The sequence below is a fragment of the Microtus oregoni genome, unplaced genomic scaffold (genome assembly GCF_018167655.1).
Source record: "Microtus oregoni isolate MIOR12 unplaced genomic scaffold, Mior012 000033F_ref0000390, whole genome shotgun sequence".
NCBI lineage: Eukaryota > Metazoa > Chordata > Mammalia > Rodentia > Cricetidae > Microtus > Microtus oregoni.
The window spans coordinates 9,140,131-9,161,070 of NW_024543092.1; the positions used below are offsets into that span (position 1 = coordinate 9,140,131).

The 20,940-nt window shown below is 43.8% G+C and overlaps 1 protein-coding gene across 1 annotated transcript in view; it reads right to left on the minus strand.

Annotated features, from left to right (window-relative positions):
• LOC121466453 (UL16-binding protein 1-like) overlaps positions 1–18,822 on the minus strand; it is a 79,591-nt gene extending 60,769 nt beyond the window's left edge. Inside the window, exons 1-2 of the mRNA XM_041680180.1 lie at positions 18,813–18,822; positions 10,822–10,892 (exon numbers count right to left, since the gene is read on the minus strand). The gene's annotated coding sequence lies outside the window, so the exon portion shown is untranslated. The remainder of the gene's footprint in view (positions 1–10,821; positions 10,893–18,812) is intronic.
• Positions 18,823–20,940: the final 2,118 nt, after the last annotated feature.

Sequence of the window (20,940 nt, forward strand, 5' to 3'; positions counted from 1 at the left end):
AGTGAATTCACTTTTTACAAAAATCTTTTCTTACCCAAAAATAGTTCCCTTTCCTTGTGTCTGTTTTCACACATGTATCATTCTCACAATTATTGTTTCCTTTCTGTTTTCCTTTCTTTCCTAAAATCCTTCACATTTTGCGGGACTCTTCTCTGAATGTCTGGACAGCCTGGACATGGCCACATCTGACCACTTCCTTTCACGTGCAAATGTAGCTGGAAGATGGCGTCAAAGGTTAGAGTGTGGTTAATTAATTGTCTCGGCACCTCATGTCAATCATCTGGGGATGTTGTGCAGTTTGTATAGGTCACGTGTGTCTAAGGTCAAGGGAAAGTAACTAATTTGTTACATTTGTGAAGTAATAAGAGTGGCGGGGGGCTGCGTCCCTGGCACCCCAGCTGCCTGCTCGGCTAGCTTATGCCCCAAAATAATTACACAGACACTGTATTCTTTTAAGCACTGCTTGGCCCTTTAGCTCTAGCACTTACAGGCTAATTCTCACATCCCGATCAACCCATCTCTAATAATCTGTGAGAACCGGTCTTACCGGAAAGATTCTAGCCTAGTCCATCCTGGGTCGGAGCTTCATGCCGGGAGCAGGGCATGGCGTCTCTCTCTGAGGCATCTGCTCCCGAGAGAGCTGTGGAGTCTCTGACCTCACTTCCTCTTCCTCCCAGTGTTCTGTCCTGTTTTCTCCTCCCACCTATCCTCTAACCAATAAAATGGGCCAGGGCAGTGCCTTTATTAGCCAATGACCTTCCTCCATCATTTCCCCTTTTTCGGTTTAAACAAAAAAAAAAGGCTTTAACATAGCAAAATTACATATAACAAAACAGTTATCAAGTAAAAGTTACAATAATCTTTATCATAACTAAGGAAAACTATAACTAACTATTCTTAACTCCATCAAAGACTCCAGAAAGATACAATACTACCTAAGCAAACAAGAAAAAAGCAACTTTTAAAACTCTAGAAATGACAGAGACATCTCGCTGCCTGGACAGTCACCCAAAGTTCCTCTGTATCGTTGGGGCATCCATCTTCAGCCTTCAGGCCCATGGTATCCAGCAGACATTTCCATAAAGCAGGAAAATTCAAAGTCAGTTCAGTCACTATCTGTTGTGTCCTGCAGAATGTCTCGCAGACTCTTTCAAAATGAATCAGGAACCCCGAAAGATCATCTCACCTTAGGCAAGTTCAGTAGTCCTCTCTCTGCGGGTTCTCTGTGTCCAGTTTATGCAATAGTCCAGGCAAGAGCAGTTTCTTGCCCAAATGGCTATCAAACTCCATAAGGTGCCTCTTCGATGCCCATCTTCCTCTTGAAGTAGATTGGTGCTGCCAGGAGCAGACGTGTCTCATTGTCATGAAAAGTCCTCAGTTATTAAAACATTAAATGTCCTATTCTGTAATCTTTGAAAGACATGAAGAATGTCTATCTAAAATATATCTCTATATATCTAGAAAATCTAACTAACATGACTACAAGCTTTACTATTATCGATGATCATCTATTAACAACCTATATTTCTTAATTATACAGTACATATTTAAATGAACTACACAATCACAATACCTTAATCAAAATCAGAAACACTTATACATATAACAAAATTGACCTTAAATCTCTATCAATAAAGCAAAATCTATACTAATGCAAATTATTCATATCTATATCATATCCCCCTTTAAATGTAAAAGGACGTTTATAAACCATATTTGGGAACATGGGCGCAGTTTTTTCTCTCCAAACTGCTTCCTGCTGAATGGGGGCGTCGTTAATTAGGTCTTTCATAGTATAACCTGTGTGCTAGTTTTATCTCAGTTGGCAGTTGAGCGAAGCAATTTTCTGAAGGCCTTCACACCAACCCTTCAGGAGGGCGTGGTCCATCATACCAAATCGGAATAGAAGAAATGAACAGCGTCTCATCCTCTGTGAAAACAAAATAAGAAACTCCTTTCCAAAGTATCATATCCTTAGATCCAAATTCATAATATCTATGTTGGATTAGTTCAGCAGTATTTATAAATAAATATCTTTTAGTAGCTTTTGCTCTTTCCTCAGCATTCAAACAATTTAAAGAGAGCATAATAGCATACAGTATCAAAATTCTCTGTTTATTTTCCATCTTTGTACAGCTTTGTTTTAACCACTATTTCGTTTATTTTTACTTTTAACTTTTTGCTTTTTGAGACAGGTTCTCTGTATCTTTGACCTGAAGTAACACTGTAGACCAGGCTGTCTTTGAACTCTCAGAGATCCGCCTCCCAGGCATTCAGGATTAAAGGTGTACACTACTACACCTTGAACTCACAGAGATCTCTTTGTCTCTGCCTTCTAGGCACTGGGATTAAAGGCGTGTGCTACCACACATAACAACTCTCTTCCTTTTTTTTGTTTTTTACTTTAAGAACTTCAACTTTTAGTCTGCATATATTTTTAACACACTGTAAACCATTTAAAAATTTTCTTTGTCTTTGAATCTCTCTTTACTGTATATCTCTCTTTTTCTGACCACATGAATCTTTAATTTACCAAGCAATCTCAGTAGGACTAAAGGCGTGGCTTTGCCAGCTAGATCCAGTCCATTCCTTAGCTTTCCAGCCTCATGGCGGATATACAGGCTGTAGCCATGTTTACTGCCACAACTGTATGGCATTTCAAGGTCCCTGCCAGCAAGTGAGCTACAACAGACAACACTCAAGTCCTCTCTAGGTAGCCGGCCCTCCTGCCTCAAACAGTCAGAGTTTGCCCTGGCAGGATGGCCCAGAAAGCCGGCATTTTTAAACAACAGGTTTTTTCCTTCTGCTGCTGAAAACCGAAAAGCATGTGTTCAGCTTTTCGTCAACACCATTTAAGTGTTTCGTGGCAGGACCTCTTAATGAGCTGCAGGCTTTGCAGTTAAAGCTGAGTCAGGAAGCCTCTCTTAGATGAGGTGCTTGCTTGCCTCTGGCAAGCGAGCAGACCCAAGTACACAGCGAGTCTAGTTGCCATCAAACTAATTGTAGCACTTTATTCCAAATGCTCTATTCAAAAGCTCTGTCTCCCGCAGGAGCCAGACAGAGATCGCAATGGCAGCACAGTCCCAGGAAGCCGCGCTTTAAAATGACACAGTGTTTTTTCTGCTACTGTTGCTGAATCAGGAAATCTCTCAACAGCACGCCACCAACAAACAGCAAAAATCTGTGTTAAACTCTCTCTCCCTTATTTTTAAGCCTTCTCAGGTTTTTTAAGTGGGTTTCGGCTGTCCACATGTCTGGGGGCGCCATACATTTGATTATGATACATTTGATTATGGCACTGAAGCATGGGTAGAAGAAGCAATTTCCAATGGTAAAAGGAGACACCAGAATACCAAATGTTTTAATTGTGGAAAAATGGGTCATATTAAAAGGAATTGTAGACAACGGATTTTCAGAAATAATAATAATAATAATGCATCTTTCAGAAATAATAATAATAATGCATCTTCTAGAAATAACAGAAATAGGAGGACTCAGCCTTCAGGTTTATGTAGAAGATGTGGAAAGGGCAGACATTGGACGAATGAATGCAGGTCTACAAGAGATAGACAAGGCAACCTGATACAGCCGGGAAACATGAGAGGGGGGGCCTCACAGGCCCCCATGGCAAACATGGTTCAGTCATATCCAGTTTCTGCAGAGAACGTGCCTCATCAGGACAATTAGGAAGCCCCATGCCTACTGTTACAAGCAATAATGATCAGAAAGATAAGTTACGTGTGTTTTGGCAAACTTCTATAAATGATCAAAGACCTAAACTGAGAGTGTGTGTAAATGGCATTTTTATTACTGGCCTGCTGGACACAGGTGCTGATGTAAGTATCATTACCCCAGAATCTTGGCATCCGTATTGGCCTCTTCAGAATGTAAATGTTCAGCTCCTGGGAATTGGAACCCTATCTCGAGTAAGGCAGAGCACGAGATGGGTTGAATGTATAGGGCCAGAGGGACAAATAGGAAAATTAAAGCCATATGTAGCCAATATCGCAATGAATTTATGGGGTCGTGACCTATTACAACAATGGAATACCGAAATTAACATTCCTGCTAAATCTAGAGCCTATATTTCTGAGAATAATATTAAAAGATATTACAAACTGAGAAAACCGGCCATTCGGGCTGTAAAAGAACAAGCAATTGATGTCCCTTCAGAGATACCAACAGCCTTGCCTCTAAAATGGTTGACTGAGAAACCAATATGGACAAAGCAATGGCCTTTAGCTGAGGAAAAGTTACAGGCTTTAGAACAGCTGGTACAAGAACAATTAGATGCTGGACATATAGAAGAATCTACCAGCCCTTGGAATTCTCCTGTATTTGTGGTTAAGAAAAAATCAGGTAAATGGAGAATGGTGACAGATCTCAGGGCCATCAACAAGGTTATTCAACCTATGGGCCCTCTGCAATCTGGAATTCCTTTGCCCTCTTTATTACCAAAAGGATGGCCTCTCATAGTTATTGAGTTAAAGGATTGTTTTTTCACTATACCTTTGCAAAAAGAAGATAGAGAAAAATTTGCCTTCACAGTGCCTACTTATAACAATTCTCAACCTTCGAGGAGGTACCACTGGACCGTTCTCCCCCAGGGTATGTTAAATAGCCCCTCCCTGTGCCAATATTTTGTGAACCAACCATTGCAAATAATACGCAAGAAATTTCCCAAATCTATAGTATACCATTACATGGACGACATCTTGTTATCCGATTCAAACATGGATACCTTGAATAGACTGTTTGAAGAAATAAAGATACTTTTACCTAAATGGGGATTGCAATTAGCTCCTGAAAAGATTCAGAAGGGAGATTCTGTTAATTATTTAGGTTATAAAATAGGTTTGCAAAAAATTAAGACACAAAAAGCACAAATTAGGAGAGATCGCCTACGGACTCTTAATGACTTTCAAAGGCTGTTAGGAGATATTTCCAGTCTACGACCAGCTATTGGAATAACACCTGATTTAATAATTCATTTGAACAAAACCTTGGATGGTGATAAAGATTTAAACAGTCCCAGAGAATTAACAGCTGAAGCAGAAAAGGAACTGACAATGATTGAGGAAAAATTACAACAGGCACATGTGGACAGGGTGAATCCAGAGCTCGATTGTATTCTCGTCATACTACCATCAAAAATTTCTCCTACAGGAATTTTAATGCAGAGAGATGATATTATTTTGGAATGGATCTTTTTACCACATAAACCAAGTAAGAAACTGAAAACTTATGTGGAAAAAGTCTCTGAGTTAATTATAAAAGGCAAGCTGAGACTTCGTCAACTAGCAGGCATAGACCCAGCAGAAATTATAGTGCCTTTCACTGCTGATGAACTAAAGAAATTATGGGAAGATAATGAACCATGGCAAAGAGCTTGTGCTAATTTTTTGGGAGACATTAATAATAACTATCCAAAAAGCAAGAGGCTTAACTTCATAAAGAGAACCTCTTGGATTCTTCCTCGAATCGTCCGTGATGCTCCAATAACTGGGGCCCGTACATTCTATACTGATGCCAATAAATCAGGGAAGGCAGGTTACAAATCAGAAGACTTAGATAAGGTGGAACAAAGTCCGTATAATTCTGTCCAGAAGGCGGAATTATATGCCATTCTTATGGTGCTAAGGGATTTTAAAGAACCTATTAATATAGTTACAGATTCACAATACGCAGAAAGAGTTATTTTACATATTGAAACTGCTGAATTTATACCTGATGATACTGAACTAACCTCATTGTTCCTCCAGGTTCAAGATTTGATCAGGAACAGGCTTTGCCCTATGTACATAACACACATCCGATCCCATACGGGTCTGCCAGGTCCTCTAGCACAAGGTAATGCAGAAATTGATCAATTATTGATTGGTAGTGTGCTACAAGCCTCTGAATTTCATAAAAAACATCATGTTAATAGCAAAGGTTTGAAGAAAGAGTTTTCAATTACATGGCAACAAGCTAAGGAGATTGTAAAGAAATGCCCTACTTGCTCTTTCTATAACCAAACGCCACTGCCTGCAGGGGCTAATCCAAAGGGCACCCAAAGGAATGAAATCTGGCAGATGGATGTGTTCCACTTTGCAGAATTTGGCAAATTAAAATATGTACACCACACCATAGACACATATTCAGGTTTTCAATGGGCTACTGCCCTGAGCTCAGAAAAGGCTGATTCAGTAATCACACATTTATTGGAAGTTATGGCCATCATGGGTATACCTGCGCAAATAAAGACAGATAATGGTCCAGCATATGTATCTAAGAAAATGAAACGCTTTTTTGATTATTATAATATAAAACACATTACAGGTATACCAAATAATCCTACAGGTCAGGCAGTTATAGAAAGATCAAATCGTACTATAAAGGATATGCTGAACAAACAGAAAGGGACTGAAAATACCCCCAGAAATAGATTACATAATGCTTTATTAACCTTGAATTTTCTTAACGCTAATGAGAAAGGAACGACAGCAGCAGAAAGACATTGGATAATGGAAAAGTCTGTTGAACTAAATCAACCGATTTATTTCAAAGATGTGCTGACCTCTCAGTGGAAGCCAGGAGATGTGCTACGTTGGGGAAGGGGTTTTGCTCTTGTTTCCACAGGAGAAGAAAAATTGTGGATACCATCAAAATTAATAAAGTTTCGATTTGAAGAGGAGAAGCCACTTGGAAAGGAGAAATGACAACTCATCCACAACGATGATATTCATACAGGTGGTAAGAAAAACATATAGAATGGGGGCAGGGTTCTGTTCTTATCTCCACAGGAAAACACTCATCTTTGAGAAATTCAAGGGACCCTGGATGTTTGGATACTGACAGATGGAAAAATACCTGCCCAATAGGAAATATCAAGAAAACTGAATGGGTTGTGTAAGTAATATTAAACCATATTTCTAAATTTATAAAGCTGGTTTTGAAGTTGGACTCTGGCTCAGTCCCTCTCCAATTCCAAGCCTGTTAGTAAGAGAAAAACCCAGAGTTTCTGGAGTTTCTGTCTCATGTCAAGAGCCATGATATGGGACAGAAAGAAATATGAGTTTAGAAAACATCTTTGCTTTTCTTCATATCTATCATACTTTTCATTGAATATATCTATCATGTCTTTCATTGAATATATATATATATATATATGTCTATATATGTCTATATGATTAATGTTTAAGTTTTTCATAATGAACAATGAGTTTTTCCTGAAGTGACATTTGAAGTTTCCAGGAAGAAGATGGGGCCCCATAACAACAACTCCACCTGGTTGATATGACGTCATGATACTGATAGCGCTACTACAAGACCTGCTTTGGGTACCAGCTGCACAGACAGTTCCAACTTGGTTAGCTGAAATGGTGCACATCTTATACAACATTTTGGCCAGACCTGCACGAAAATACTCAGAGACTATTTGCAATTTTAAAAGACATTATCTTGAAATTTAACCATCATTTTACTTTCACAGGATCCCCCAGAAAGAACGTCGCCCCTATGACAGCTGGAAGTAATTCTAGAGAACGACGTCCCCTCTCCCAGTAAAGTTTGCCCTTGGGTTTAGGGACATCATTTAGGGGTTGATTATAATTAGTATATGATTGAGGGTTGGGGGAGGAATTTTATAAGCTCAGGGATCATTTTGAAAAAAAAAAAAAGAGGGATGATGGGATAATAGACAAATATATTGGTATAGATTCTTGTATATTGATACAAAGTTAAATTATATTGACTATTGTACGCATGCATGTTTCTACCTCTGTTTAAAACATTTTTATGTATTGACATATATTGTATTGATATATATATATTGTATATATTTACCATATTGCAGTGTACATTTCTACCTCTGATTAAGATACTTATATAATATTTGTGTATTGATATATATTTACCTACTGCAATGTATATTTGTACATTGTTTATATTTGGAGGTCATTGTCCTCATTTGTTTCACAGTCGTTTATTGTCTTAGTCTTTAAGTTAGATAGATATTGAGAATTATATAGACTAATTGTCATCTAAGTTTGTCATTTATAATTAGACTAATCAGGTTCTTTAGATATATAGAGATTATACTCAGTATAGATAGATAACCTTCAACCTCTTCAAAGAGCTGTAGAAAATGGCCTTTAATCTAACTCAGAGTTTCGTGATAGTGAGACACAATTGCTCCTGGCAACACCGCTCTATTCCCGAGAGAATGTTGAGCACCAAAAACACTCCATCTGGAGCCTTTCTATTTGCCAGAACTGGCCTTTGGGCAAAGAAATGCCCATACCTCAACCACTGACACAGATACAGAGCGTGCATCAATGGATAAAACAGGACTGTCATATCCTGCCAAGACAGGGTAAGATAGTTTTGAAAAGTTCCTTGCCTTTAATAATGGTATGTCAGTTATGTTAGGCCTTAGCCAAACATTTGCTTACATACAGTGAATCAAAAGGAATCAGGACTAAATTTACATGTATAGCTTTATGTAGAAGGCCATTTGTATTAACACCTTTTGGGGAAACCTTATCATGGGAACATGTACATATTTGCATCACATATGTCACAGAATATGTAAAGGTAGACAACAAGCCCATCAAATCACAGGTGCAGCTAGCAGCTGCACGTGCACAGCAAACGGCAAGTAAGCAGTTACTTAGAACAACTACAGAAACTCTAAAAGGAAACTCAAACACATGTAGACTATGGTTTCTTCAAAGTGCTTCCATAGCGCACATTCAAACCCCAGTCAGGAAGACCTCACCCTAAGCACCATGGGGACACAGCCTTATCTCTTCTCTGGGTTCCCTGCAGGGAGTTCCCCAGCCAGTGTGTGCTGAAAGAGCACTGGGTAGTGGTTGTCTCAGACTGCAGGTCACTCAGGCTGCACAGCGGCCTCAGACAGTCTCTTGAGATGTATAAATGCAATTGACTAGTGGCTGAAGTATTACAAGAATGAGTGGATGAAGGCTACAATTGAGAAACTCACTAAAGTTGGGAGGTGGGGGCACAGGCCTTTAATCCCAGAACTCTGAAAGCAGAGGCAATTGAGTTTCTGTGAATTTGAGGCCAGCCTTGTCTACAGAGTGTGTTCTAGGACAGTCTGGGACACAATAAAGCTCCAAGTCAAAGAGAGACAGAGAGAGAGAGAGAGAGAGAGAGAGAGAGAGAGAGAGAGAGAGAAGTTTCAAGGTAGAGATACAGCAGATAGGAAGAGAGGAGGTGGGGTGTGGAGCTGGATAGCCATGGCCAGAGAAATACTAGAAGGCTCCCTAGGAGGGCAGCAGGAAGCTGGAGGCATCAAAGGTGGGGAGTGGGGGTGTGGGTGTAGCTGACCCCACAAAAGCATGCACACTGCAGCCTGGATTACTTGCCTCTGGTTGCAGTCCCTGTGGGCACTTTCCTTATCTTCAGTCCACGTTTGTTGACCAAGGTCTCCAAGGACAGAGCCAGTGAGTACCTTCTTAAGTAATCCAGGGCTCCTGGCACTGTGGATGCAGAAGCTTGGAGTCCCTGCCTTCAGGTGCCTTCCCACAGCCTGAGTGCTCCCTGGAATATGAGTCACCGGAGTGGCAACATTGCCATCCTCAGGGAGTGGGCAACAGGATTCAGGGACCCTGGAGTGGCTCTGAAAGGATCTGGGCAAACCAATGAGAACTAGGAACTGATTTTAGCTATATTAAAGAGAAACTAAAACCAACAACAGCCCAAATTTCAAAAACTTTCTGTGGGTGGAGTCATTGATAAGAGTGACTAAGACTTTCCCTTAGTTTTTGACGGCCCAAGTTGCTTCTATAGCAGCCATGTCTGGAGAAGAAACCATGGCACTGGGTGCAGCCACCAAGCTCACTCATTGCCACCTATTTCTGCCCCTGCTGATGGGCAGGATGTGTCTCAGGCTCACTGATGAGTTCCCAGAATCAGACTGTAGTGGGGGTGGGAATGAGGGTTGGAGAAACAAGGCAGAAGGCAGCCTGGGAATTCAGCTTCTCTGAACTCCTTCCAGAAGAGCCCAGGTCTCAAGTTCCTTCTTGCCTTCACCCCAGCCCTTCCCCTCTGTCCCCAGACTAGCTCTCAGGCATTCTCTGTGCTCTTAGCATTTGAACTTCTCAGTGTGCTTTAACAGAAGATCACAGCACATGCAACCAGCAGCTGCTCCACACATCTCACCCCTCTCCGAACCAAATTTGTCTTTGATGGAAGAGTTCACCCAATAGCCCAGGCTAGCCTTGTCTTCCCTCTGTATTCCAAGCTGGCCATGAACTACAAACTTCAACTCAAATGCAGGAAATGAGGGCCTGTCCCACCAAACCAAGATTTACAGCCCACTCACTTGGTTTATTGTTGAGTGACCCTCAGCTCACATCCCTTTCATGCCTTGCCTCACTAATCCACTGAGAAGAGGCTTTAAGCCCCTCATTCACTAGCTGTCAACACTCACACACCCTTGACTGAGGATACTCTCCTCCAACAAACCCACCCCTTCTCACCACACAACCCAAAGTAGAGGGTGGGGCTCCATTTCCACTGTGGGGGTCAGTTAAATGGCGCAGAGTAGGAGCACATGGAAGCTTCTGCCCTTGCACCCCAGGCCCATCTAGTCCACCTCCTGGGCAGATAATGGTATTCATTTAGGCAGCAATCAGTTTTTCTGTGAATGTCAGGCACTAAATATTTCCAAATTGGGAAGCCATACAATAGCTTCTACATCAAATACTCAAAGAGGAACAGGACACCAGATTAGGCCTCTGACCTATCCTTCTGACCCCAGATTAAACCATATGCAATATCACAATGTTGGTGCCCATCCCCCACCGCACCTACCCCAAGTGAAGTCAGAGGTTCCTTTTTCAGAGACAAGAGTGAGTGCTATGCTTCCTGTGGCTTCTGGAGACCTGGGGGTGACAGGAGGAGGGACTAATGTTTGTGACCCACTACTTTTTCCTGTGATGTCCTGTGGGTTCTTTGTCACATAACCCATGGGGACATGAACACTAAAGTTTGTGACCCACAACTCTCTCCCTCTGCTGTCCTGTGGATTCTTTGTCACATAACCCATGGGGACATGAGGTAGTAGATTAGTGGGGACCTAGTCTCTGACACATCTTCCACCTCCATGGGAAGGTGTGTTAGGTGTATTATCTAGGGAACAAGTAGGAGAAAAAGGTCTCCTACTGTGGAAGCCCTGTCCATCCAATCGACTCACTAACTGTTCCACTGTCCTGATTTCTTTCTGAGGCTCATCTCTGCATACTGGTCCTGTCTACCTAATGTGCTACCTACCTTGTAGGAGAAAAGCCCAGCTCAAGAGGGTCCCTGAGGCTTTGCAGTCACGGACAGCCCATGACCAGAGGCCCCTCTCCCAGGGTTCAATATGATGCTAAGAGCCACTTTGGATGATGCATGTTGGGGTCTGGGTTACCTGAGCATCCCGAGCTCTTGCTGCTCTTCCAGAGAAACAGAGTTCAGTTCCCAGCATTCATGCCAAGCAACACGCGACAGCCTGAAACTCTAGCTCCAAGGGATCTGAGGCTGCCGTCTGACCTCAGCAGGTGCACACATGCATGGGGACATACTCACACACAGGCACACAGATGAACACATCAGTTTGTGAAATTAAAGATGAAAAAAATAAACAAATAACATATGTTTGTATATTGCCCTGTGTCACCTGCTTGGGTCTGACCATAAGGGTCCATATTATGATTTTCCAAATAGGACCTTCCCTGTGCCATACCCAGCACCATTCCTAGTATAGATGCCTCAGAAGGATAAACTGGCATGGATCATTGGCACTATAGAACTCTATCTGTCTGCCTGTTGTTCTCTCTCTCTCTCTCTCTCTCTCTCTCTCTTTTTCTCTCGGTGTGTGTGTGTGTGTGTGTGTGTGTGTGTGTGTGCGCGCATGCGTGTGTGCATATGTGTTTGTTGCATCTCCCTGGATAGAATTATTACATCCCAATTATGAGAGAGATAGCCAGGTATTGTTGTAGAAAGCAAGGGCAACGTGACCATTCCTAACAGTTTCTATGCCAAGTTGTAGCTTTTCTCCAGGAAGCCTCTGCCATGCACACATATCACAAATCAGAGACCAGAAAAAATTGAATCCACCTTACTCCTTGTGTGAAGAAACATTACCAAGGTCTGTCACTAAACTAGAGCTGGGCCTGCAGCCCTCAGGCTCCATTGATCCTTCTGCTTGTATGTCCCGTGTCCCTGAATTTACAGGCACACCCACCCCTGCAAAATTTTTGCTTGGAAGGTTAGGAAATCAAATTCAGGTCCCCATGCTTGCACAGCAGGTCCTCTTAGCAGCTGAGCCATATTCCAGACCCCAAATTGAAGTCTATTGATCTGTCAGCCCAATACGTAGCTTCAGCTCAGACACCAAGAATGGCCAACAATCGTATGAAACAAGCTTCCTAAAGCCTCACTTGTACAATCTCCTGCCATGCTCCTTGCAGAGAAAGGCCCTTGTCTTGTGTCTACTTAGTGCTCCTGAATGGTTTGTAAGAGATATTTGCCCACTGCACTCAGTCTCCCACCGTCCTGCCATGTTAGATGTAATTGGAGTGGTGGTGATTTTTATTTAAGGGGATGTATTTATCACAGTTGAGTGGGATTTAATTATCGTTGTGGCCACACTCCTTTTCCTGTGTTGTCACTGATGGGCAGAAACCACAGCCGACTGTGCTAACTCACCAAATACCACAAGAATGAGATGAAGTGAAATATGAATTAGCATGCTCTAGATTCTCTCACAGAAAGGATGAAGTATGATATATCTGTCTCCAGATAGAAGTGTAAAGGACCATCCCAAGTTCAGATCTAGCACCTCCTGGGTGGATCACACCCCTCTCCCAGAGCCCACTTGTCACCCTTAGCCTCAGTGAAGCTCAAGATTGCCACGTCATCCTTGTTCCCACAACCCAGCCTCTAAAGTCTGTTTCTCTGGCAAAGGTCTCATAGTTTGAGCCTGTTACTGTCATAGCAGAAGCAGGAGAAATGTCTAGAAGTTGTGATGTGCTGCTGCACAGCAGGGTGACCAGAAGGATCCAGGTCCACAGTTTTGTGCAGAAGAGAGATGCTTAATAAAGTCATTTCTCAATGCAGTTTATCAGCGTTGCCCGAGGATGCTTAAATTTCAATTTTCCTTACCTAACGTATATGTGAGTAGCACAAATGAGTACGTGTTGAGTTGGGTTCACCTAAAAGCTTTTAAGAATTTGTCTATGGGGGCTGGAGTAATGGTATGTCTGTTAGCAATGCTTACTGCTCTTGCAGAAGACCTAGGCTCAATTCCCAGCACCCACATGGCAGTTCACAACCACATGGAACTCCAGTTCCAGGGGCTTCAATGCCCTCTTCTGGGCATTTCAAAGTGTCTCTCTGTATCATGAGTGGTGTAGGAGGGTCTTCTGTCTATGTGTTACTTTCATTGGTTAAATAAAGAAGCTGGTTTGGCCTTTTGATAGGCCAGCCCTTAGGTGGGTTGGAGTAGACAGAACAGAATGCTGGAAGAAAGAAAGTAGAGTCAGGCAGACGCCATGGCTCTCCTCTCTGAGACAGACACTAGTTAGGCTCATGCCGGTAAGCCACAGTCAAGTGGCAATACAGATTATTAGAAATGGGTTAGATCAATATGTGAGAGTTAGCCAATAAGGGTTTGGAGATAATGGGCCAGGCAGTGTTTAAATGAATACAATCTGTATGTTATTATTCCGGGGCTAAGCTAGCCGTGTGGGAGCCGGGCAGGACAAAAAGCAGGCCTACTCGCCTCATCACTACATATGAGTTCTCCAGAACCCATGTATATAGTGCAAAACAATCCCACACCAGTTTGGATTCAAAGGGTTATTTATTTGAGGGGAAAAACTTACAGAACACCATCCTACATGACAGCCAGGAAAGGAGTCTAGTCACTGGAGCAAGAGAGCGAGAATAATTCAGACCACAAATGGGGATTAATTAGGATTTAGAGAATACTGGGAACTTAGTTCTCTCAGTGGAACCAAGTCATGGCGAGAATCCTGGGTGTAGCTAGTAGAATTTTAATTTTCTGTTACTTTTAGTTGTACTTTTTGTCCAATGTTTAAGAGCATGAAGATGGTCCATAAATTCATTTTGTTCTTGGTGGTTGCCTCAAACGTCCCTAATCTGACCATTTTGTCAGACCAATTGTAAGCATAGAACTAAAAAACAAACCATACCAACATAACCAAGTTTTAAGTTTTAAGCTGAGGGGATGATGGCCAACTTGCAGTGAAGTGATAATGTATTCCAGGTAACTATAAGATGAATGTTTTTGTATTTTATTCACAGATATTCTTAAATTTTGCTGTTTTAAGTTTGTTTCCCATGAAAGTTAAGCACTCACTTAAGTACCAAATTATGAGCAGGAGAGGAGAATGCTGTCCATACAACAAATGACCAATACCTCGGGAAATTTTATAAGAACCGCATGCTTATATACAGAATATTGACATAATGGGAGGCTATTCTTTCATCCCCTATGGCAGAATTTTCCACACATATCGGTTATTGATTGTTTAAAGTAGGAACGGAGAATGAAAAAAGTTCTTCAGCATCAAGATTTAAAGGAAGGGAGAAAAAGCAGTCCTTTTTGGGTTTCAAGACAGGGTTTCTCTGTAGATTTGGAGCCTGTCCTGGAACTCGCTCTGTAGACCAGAGTTGGCCTATAAGTCACAGAGATCTGCCTGCTTCTGCTTCCCAAGTCCTGGGATTAAAGGCGTGTACCAACACTGCTTAGCTATAAAAAAAGGAGGCTTTTAAGTCAAGTATAATAATTTAATGTCTTTGAGGAATTACAGTAGCAGCAGGGAGCCCTGGCTGGAGAGCCCCCACTGTTTTCATAGTCACACTTATGCCCTAAGATTGTGCAACAGTCTATTTATTCTTTGTCTTGTATGAGTCATAAAAATGGGACTCGTCAAGCTGGGCAGTGTGTGCACGCCTTTAATCCCAGCACTTGGGAGGCAGAGGAAGGCAAATATCTGAGTTAGAGGCCAGCCTGGTCTTGAGTGAGTTCCAGGACAGCCAGGGCTACACAGAGAAACCTTGTCTTGAGAAAAAAATATTGGAGGAGTTCATACTGGAAAGTTTCTTTATCCCTTAGTTACATTGTTTTTTGTACTAGAAGTTGGGCCTGTTTTAGTTTCTCCCAAGATGAGGTCAATGCTCTGAGGAGGGGTGGGAATGAGGAGATAAAACTAAGTGCTGGGGTAGGCTAGCCCTAGGGCTCAGGCAATGGAGGAGCCATTCTCCCAGTCATTTGTGACAGAGAGGGCAAGCAGCCCTCCTTTGGCAGGGTGCCCTGGGGAACCTGCTAGATCCTACTGGAGGGAGGGGGAGGGAGGACGACTTTGAGTTTCCTTCCTTTGAGGGAGCCTGCAGGCAAGCAAGCAAGGCAGCAAGGAAGCAAGAGCAGCAAACAAGCAAACAAGCAAGGCAGTGAGGGCAAGGAAGGCAGCAAGAGAGCTAGGAGTTAAGAGTTTCCACACTTCTGTTTTCAGGCTTGCAACCCAGCAAGAGTCTCAGGGTGGTGGGAAGGACCTCAGTTTTCTTCTGAAAGGCCAGCATCTGAAGGGGAGGAGCATCGAAGGGGCGAGAGAGGTGAATAAGTGGAGTGGGCGTGGCGTGTGGTAAGTAGAGAGGGTCTGGGCGTGGCCGTGTATACACTATACTAATTCTAACTGTAACCGGCCTTGATACCTTGAAACCAGCTCCTGGAAACGATTTCATCCTGTCTCACTGGTTTCAGATTCTCTTGTCCACGGTCCCTGAGGGAACAGCTACAGGTGAGGTGAAGAGACCACCGAGTATGGGAGCCCTCGGTTCACATTGCACCCTTCGTGCAAGAAAGAAGGGCAGCGTACTGGGATTGAGGCAGCGCAGGGAGGGGAGTAGCCGCCGGGAAGAGGAAGGGAGCAGAGCGGGCACGAGGAGGGGAGCAAGGAGCACGGAAAAAGGGAGCGGGGAGGAGCGGGCCCAGGGAGGGGAGCGGCCATCGCAAAGAGGAGACAGGGGCAGCGCAGGCAGGCTCGGGGAGAGAAGGAGGCATAGTGAAGAAGGGAGCGGGTCAGCTCCGCCCTGGGAGGAGAAGGAGCAGCGCAGAGAGAGGAGCAGTCAGTGCGAAGAGGGGTGCGGGGCAGCGAGGGCACCGGGAGGGAAGCAGTGTAGGGGAGGAGCAAGGAGCGGACTTTGAGAAGAGGGGGAGGGAGGCGGCATGGGGTGGGGGAGGAGCCAAAGTCCGGAAGAGGGGAGGGAGGCTGCTTAGGAACTGGGAGGGGAGCAAGGCAGCACCGGTAAAGGAAGGGGTGGAGGATGAGGAGGCAGCGCCAGCAAGGGGAGAGGAGGACAGGGGAGGGCCTGGGTTTAGGGCCTCTTGATCTCTGCTTTGCTGGGCAGTGAATCACTTGGATCCCATGGGCATCGAGGACACTCCTTGAAACCTGAGGTGACAGCTTATTTGAGAACTAACCTTAGTCCCTTCCTCTAGATGAGTTACTTGGGGAACAGGAGGTGTTCTGTCAGACAAGAGTTCTGTCCCTCCCTGCTAGGCAGCTCTCAACACACTGTTATGTCCCTACAGTGATGACTCACTTCTGGATATCTTCTCTGACTGTGACCTATCCTGCTAATAACCTAGTGGGAAAGAGCCCATCACATGATGTCTGTCTGAAGCTTGGGGGGTTTTCTGATAGTCCAGGACCAGGCTGCTCTCTCCCAGGGCCCAGGACCATGCCAGGAGACAATGAAATGGAGCCTATTTTCCCTGCTGCAGGTGAGTCAGCCTGGCTTCTGCCCAAGCAAGGTGATTTTCTAATTAGACACTGCCATGAACTCCACCCAGGGCCATTTCCTAGAACTGACACCTCGGGCTGACAGATCGTCCTGGGTCATAGGGCCCTAGAGGCAGGTCCAGCCCTGCTCTTCCTGGATGTTTTTTCTCTGGCTGCTTTCACGCTATAGAGCGAGAGCTGAGCAGGTGTAACAGAGAACATCTGTCCTGTGAAGAAGACTTCAGCATTGTCAGAGTAGTGGTTACTTTTCTATTGCTGTGATAAACACCAAGGCCACAGTAACATACAGAGGGAAGGGGTTTGAGGGAATTTATAGCATCCACAGACAGCATGGACTCTGCACACTTCCCCTGGAAATGTTTGCTGTTCCACCCACTCTTGATTCCCACTCTTCCACTACCAGAATGAACCAGCCTAGATTTTCTGTGTCCTGTGTTGTGGGCTCTTCTCTGACCAATTCCAAGAGGCCATCCCTGGAGCACTGCAGTACATCCAGAGGATGGATCTCGTCTGTGTTGTTCTAGTCTCCTGCTTTTGCTGTGACAAACACTCTACCAACAGCAACTTGTGAGAAACATGGTCTTGTTCAGTGTTCTATTGCTGTGAAGAGCCACCATGACCATGGCAACTCTTAAAAAGAAAGCCTTGCTTTGGGGATTTCACAGGTTTAGTCCATTATCCTCGTGATGATGAGCATGGTGGTACCCAGGCAGATATGGTAGCTGAGAGTTCTACATCCAGATCCAAAGGCAGCAAGAAGAGACAGACTGTGGGCTTGAAATGGGCTTTTTAAACCTCAAAGCCTACCCCTGATGACACACTTCTTCCAATAAGGTAACACCTATTCAAAGTGGGACACAAACCTAATCTCTCTTAGAAATTGCCAATCCATGATGACCAAGCATTCAAATATATGGGAGGCATTCTTATTCAAACCTCCACAACTCTGACCTTGTGTAATTTTCATCCCCGGGCATCTGCCAAGGCCTGTGCCACATGCAACTGAGAGGCTGCTGACCCCAGGATGGGTCTGTCTGAGAAGGGCTTGGATAGTCTGTACTCAAAACCCCTTCATCTGTCAGGGGTCATGGGACATTGAGGTACAAGTTAATAGGTGACTTGCAGACTTCACTGTTGGCGTTCAGGGATAATTACTTTCGGACTCATAGTCTGGAGCTTTGGATTTCACTGAAAAACCTTTCCAGACAGAAACCTTCAGCTGCCAATGAACTGTCCCATCAACTGTCACAAGCCACAGAGGAAAGAGAGACCAATGGAGCCAAATGGAGAGTTCCTTAACCAGGTCACCAAAATGTTGTCCAAGGAGGATGAGCCAAAGACATAGTAGTAAAAGCATTTACTAAAGCAGACACACCCAAGTATCAAGAATCTCTTAAAGACAAGCAAAAAAGGGTGTAAGGGAACCCTCTTCTCCAGCCATGACAGGGCTGCTGCACTGCTGAGCTCTCAACAGCTCTGAGCACTTGCACGATCCCTGCCTAGAGCAGGGCTGTCAGCCTTCCCTTCAGGGAGCAAGAGAGGCTCCCAAGTCTCCAGACTATTCCCTGAGAATATTTCTGCAGTTAATGGTGCTGTGGAGTGGAAGAGACAGATTTCCTGTGTTCTGCACCTCCACTCCAGACTGCAGGCCTGCTCAGTGACTGGCTTTGTAAAGTTCATCCTTCCCTCCATTTCTACAGAGCGACTTTTACACAGCCAGCATCCACACACCCAGGATAACAACAGCTGTGCAGACAAAGCCTGCCACACTATTCCACTGTCTGCTGCTATCAAACCAAGACATGATCGCACAAACCGAATAGGCCTTATGAAAACTGAAGTTGTACCAGAGACGTTCACACACACACACACACACACCCCAGAAAGGGAACCTCTGACAGAACAGAGTACCAGCACCACGAAGATCCATCTTGGGGGACCACAGCGTTTTCTTTGGGGTTGCTAACAGGGGTGTGGTGAGGAGTTACTTACAGGAGTTGGGATCGATTCACAGCAGCTGCCTCCCTGCAGAACCCATCTCAGCCCAGGCTGTGACTCAGAGGACAGCATAGCAGGAACTGCACAGTTAGCAGGTCTTGGACAGGTCTGGGGTCTTCTCTTAAGCTGGTCAGGGTCCCCTTCTACAGCCTGGGTGAGTCCCTCTAAAACTTCTGAGTTCCTCTTTCTCAATTACAGGAAGTGCTTATTTCCTGGTCTAAGCAGGCTAGCCCTTACGCTTTAGCTATAAAAGGAAAAACTGAAAGTAACCAGTGACCTTTCCACCAAGGCAGAGGACATCCCCCACAGACAGATTAAAACAAGCCTGAAGTGTCAACTCTGCAGAGGACCCATGTTATTTGATTTCCAGTCCCTCCTTTGTTTATAATAAGTGAGATCATCCTTCGGGTACAAAGTGACAACAGCAAACAGCTTATTTATGCTTTAAGCTGTCTTCTGCTTTCTTAGGAAGGCCTTCATCCCCCAAATCACTTCCCAGTTTAACACTTCTGTCTCCAACCAATGAGAAAAAGCAGAAAGTAGAGCAGGGATGTGAAGTACAATTAATAAAAACTCGGAGAGAGTTTAATTTGAAGATCTGAAAAACAAAGCAGCTAGCCTTTGGCACTTACCTCGACCTCAGTCCAAAATGGCAATCCTGCGTCCAGGAATCTCAGAAAGAGACTGTGTCTGAGAACTGTCTCTTCCAGTTTTATAATCCGTTCTAGGGCTAGGATTAAAGGTGTGCACCACTGGGATTAAAGGCATGCACAGCCTGATTTCTACAGCAACTAGTGTGGCCACTGGGATTAGAGGTGTGTGTTACCACTGCTTGGCTGTAAGACTAACCAGTGGGACAGTTTTACTTTCGCAACCCCTAGGCAAGCTTTATTTATTAAAATACAACTGAATTGCCACTACAGGGATGTGTCCATAAATATTGATTTCAATCATCTGGTATCATTCGGAAGTCATGTGGTTCTCCAGAGTAACCTGGGAGCTTCAGACGTTCAAATCTGAGAACAAATCAAGTACAGCTACCTGATGTATAAGCACACTACACAGGGCCCTCTGCTCTAGACCAGTGGTTCTTAACTGTGGGACCCTCACCCCGTTTTCTCAAAGGAGTAAGAAGAAATTTCTTAGCAGAATGTTTCCCACGAAGACAGTAGCCTTCCCCTCTCCCACCCGGGAGATTTGAGCACAAGGTCACTTAGCCAGCCAGCTAAGAAGGTGATAAAGAAGCAGGGGGTGAGAGCACAAAAGATCTTGCACTTGTGCCAAAACAAAAGCAGCTTCAGAAACCTTCTTTGTAGTTACACCTTTAAAAGCTTACCCCCGCAGAGGAGACACATTTCTTCTCTCTAACTTGCTGCAAAGGGGTTTTGGAGACAGGGGTTCCAAACATGTTTGCATTATGCTAATTACACCTTACTTATTACAGTCTGGGCCTCTCTGGTAGTCTCTCTCTGGGGGTCATAATCTGGGCACAACATCAACCTTCCTAATGCTATAACCCTTTAATACAATTCCTCATGTTGTGGTGACCCCCAACCATAAAATTTGATTCATTGCTAATTTATGATTGTAATTTTGCTATACTTGTGAATTATAATGTAGATATCTGATATGCAGAATAACTGATGTGTGATCCCCAAAGGAGTCTTGACCTACAGGTTGAGGATCAGTTCAATTGTGCAGAATGTTAATGTCTGACTGCAATATAAGTTATATTGTATGAAAATTGTTTTTAAAAAATAGAGCCTCACACTCAAGTCTTACACAGCAGACACTTCCTTCAGAGTAATTTGTAAATCAAGTGGCATGCTTAGGAAGGGCCTTTTTTTTTGGGGGGGGGGGTTCAGTTTTCAATTACTGGACCATGACTATTATGAGGACTAACACAAGAAAAGTTTGTGGGTTTTTGTTGCTGTTGTTTTGTTAATTGAGACAGGGTTGCTTTGGAGCCAGTCCTGGAACTAGCTCTTGTAGACCAGACTGGCCTCCCGAGTGATGGGGTTAAAGGGGTGTGCCACTATGAAAGTTCATTTTTGAGCCACCAAATAGAGTTTAAAGAATATAAAGTATAGACTACTGTGGAATATTAGTTAAAGATACATTA